This window comes from Dermacentor variabilis, chromosome 6 (assembly GCF_050947875.1).
Source record: "Dermacentor variabilis isolate Ectoservices chromosome 6, ASM5094787v1, whole genome shotgun sequence".
Classification (NCBI taxonomy): domain Eukaryota; kingdom Metazoa; phylum Arthropoda; class Arachnida; order Ixodida; family Ixodidae; genus Dermacentor; species Dermacentor variabilis.
The window spans coordinates 56,811,930-56,815,269 of NC_134573.1; the positions used below are offsets into that span (position 1 = coordinate 56,811,930).

Consider the following 3,340-nt stretch of genomic DNA (forward strand, 5'->3'; position numbering starts at 1 on the left):
ATCTGGAATGTGTCGTTTCTATGGTGCCCTGCTACCCATGCTGCTGTATCTTTTCCTCTTCGCCCTAAGGTAGGTACAACATATATGCTTTAGGTGTATCCCAGTAGCCGAAGGAAGAACAATCCGAAGGCAGAACAATTTTGAAATAAAAAGCTTTTTTTTCGTTTCGTTGCTATTTCTTCTTTAAAGGAAAACTTTCTTGCAAATCATCTGTAGTTTAGGGATGGCCGCTCCGTCTGTGTGTTTCTATGTCGCTCGGCCGCTCGGTCATACACGTTCCCGCCGAGTACATTCCTCCTCAGCTTCAAAAACATATACAGAAACCCGTCCAAACACTGGATTCAAACCTCTACTTCCCAATGCAGCAGTCCGATCTTTTAACAATTACATCACAATCGCAAGCCTGCTCCCCTCGTTCGAATACGAACTAGCTCATTCGGAAGGCTAACCACGTGTAGTAATGATGATCTTTTTCCTACAATTCACATTGAACAGGCAGTCGACTAAGAAGTGGGTCGTACATATCGTGAGTACGCCATCGATCTTTCGACATAAGGCCGCGGGTTCATGATTATTATTTTCGTACTTAAAAAGGGTAATTGTCCAAGAAGCGTGCCGGCTTTTTGTCTATCATCGTTATTTTCACACTTTGTCCCTCGCCTACAACGGGGCATGGTCTCAGAAGTGCGTGGCAAAAATCGTGCACACACCAACTAGCTATTTGAAATTACCGCAAGGCGTAGATGAAGATGATGATGATTTCCACACAATGATACATGACCCAACAAGGTTTTGGCTTACAAGCGGGCCGTGGCGTGGTAGATGTTCACAATCCGAGGTAGCGAAAAAAGCTCGCTGTACATATTGTGTGCACGCAAACTATCTCATTGAAATTCAGAATGGTTTGGGTGCGAGCTATTTGGTACGGATCGTTCATATTTAAAACAGCGCCAAAAACACGGACAAGAGAGGACACAGGCCGAGCGCTGATGGCCAACAACACCCCTATTGAAGCCTGCGGAAATATATACAAATCGCCAAGGGCATAAAGAGAGTGAAAGAAGAAAGGGCAGGCGAGTCATCGTCCTTCAACTCCTGCTGTGCTTGCGTCAATAACCATAAACAAGCGGCGTCATTAAACAATAAACAAAAGGCAGTCAGCGGTCGTCCTGTGTCCTCCCTCGGCCGTGTTTATTGGCGCTGTTCCATATATGAAAGACTCATTGAAATCATCAGCGCGTGCCAATTGCAATTTTGCGTGCTAGAGCATATAACCAAAACGGGGTTCGGCCAAGAAGGACCCAGATCTTCCAGCACATCTCTCTGCTCTCAAGGCCGACCTCTCCTGATTTCTGCTCATTAATGCCTACTCCTCGCACTCCCTGCCTCCTAGCAGGGTATTCGCTAACTCTCTGCAGAACAGCATGACGTGCCCCTCCATTCTGCATTTCCCGCATACGAACGCGAACCGCCGTTGAGAATAGACTCTCGGCGAAGTTATCCCATTTAGGCTCGTCTCACACCCCCGCGTCTTTGGAATAAAGCACCTTCTTGTATCCCGGAAATTGAGCTCCACATTGAGACGGCGTTTCTCCCACAAGCGTCTGTTTGCATGGCATGGCGCATCCTGCATCGGCCTCCGAGATCGTTCCAAGTAGTTGCGTTGCCGCTTGGTCTCTGTGCGTACCAAAACGACAATGTCGTGGAGCAGGTCTGTTAAGTGATCGTGCGACCTGCCCATTAGCATTGCCCTCAAAGTTCGGCAACAAAGTCTACTGATGTTCTGCTCTCGGCAGTAAAAAAGTATATGCCATGAAAAAAGATGCATTATTTGAGCCTCGCGATGAGGACAATATAATTATTATAACTGGCGGTCGCAGCGGGGGACGTAGAGAAGCTGTCTGCGGTGATTTCATCAGTGACTTGATTGACGCGGCCGCTGCATAAAAAACAGCCAGACTGAACAGCAGATGATAACTGCGCAAAGCGAAGCATTCTTGTTGTGAGTGGCACCAGAATCATTCGTGTGTGTATATTAAGTGTGGTTTTCGAGGAATAAAATTAGTATTAAAGAACAGCATGGAATACGATGTATGAACATGAGAAGCTTGGCATGACCGCGAGCTAGTCGCCGCATGCGTTTGTGTCGTAATTATTTTCTAGCCGCTATCTTTCAGGGAAACATAGATAGGACGGATATCGTATACATATGTTTACATGCAGTACTTCAGATACATATTATTTGTACAGTTGTTAAAATTATCAGTAGTGATCCATAGTGTTGCATGGCACTCTTCATGTTTTTCGTGGGACGGTTTCGTCTACGGCAACAGCGGATACAAAAGCGGCAAGTGGCTCAAAGAGCTGGCATGACCGCGAGCTAGTCGCCGCATGCGTTTGTGCCGTAATGACTTTCCAGGCGCTATCGTCATCTTCCTCGGCCGCCTTTTATATATGGCACGCTCCAGCGCATGTGTCTCGTACCTCTAGCTACGGGCTGCGACGCTAGAAAAAAATCATGAGTCACTTCACTCCCTGAAGCTGGATAACCAGCGAAGCTGTTTAATGACAGAGAGGTGACACAGAAACAAAAGTACGAAGTCATTTGCCGTGATATGTAGAAACATTCGGGAGGAGCCGTTGGAAACCAGGCAGGCGTAACGTTTTCACGGACCACTGCCAAGGGAGAGCTGGAGGAAAGCAGATGAGCAAGCGCTTGTAACACCTACAGAGGGGGCGGTGCCGACGAGGGTTAAAGCATAGTATCTGTTCTTATCAGCTTACTGTCTGATTCCGGTTCTATTTGGATCCAAGATACCAAACCTATTTTTGCAAGTTGACGGAGTGTTTGAAGCCAGCTTTATTTCCGCGGTGGGTTCGCCTGTTATTGGACTACAGGGATCAGCCAACATTTCCTACACACAAAAGAAAAATCTATGAATCCGTAGCCGTAAACAGCTTTTCTGTAAAAAAAGGCAAGGAGAATAAAAAAAGAGCTTCTGCTCCTGCCATCGGCGCAACGGTTTTGAGGGCTTTCGCTCGCTGACTCACTCATTGTTGTAATGAACCTTACCTCAGTCCCTATGAGGTGGCGAGCCGGACCTGATTGTACGGCGAGCACGACGTCGTGGACAAGGCCACGACGAGACCGATGACCACTACAGATTCACATGCCGTCATTTTGGCCACAAAATCCTGCAGCCTTGTTTAATGAGGTGGAGGCTATCCTCTATTTTCCGCACATTACCTGGTAGCGGCCCAGGTGGTTGAATAGTTCCAAGACGTTGTGTGCGCAGCATAGGACATTCCATCCCCCCCATCTCCTATGACGCCTCTCTGG

General features: G+C 47.4%; 1 non-coding gene across 1 annotated transcript; it reads left to right on the forward strand.

The window, feature by feature from the left end:
- Positions 1 to 2,721: 2,721 nt before the first annotated feature.
- LOC142586439 (U2 spliceosomal RNA) lies at positions 2,722 to 2,915 on the forward strand. The gene has a single exon (XR_012829220.1). It is a non-coding gene; the product is annotated as a U2 spliceosomal RNA (small nuclear RNA).
- The last annotated feature ends 425 nt before the right edge of the window (positions 2,916 to 3,340 follow it).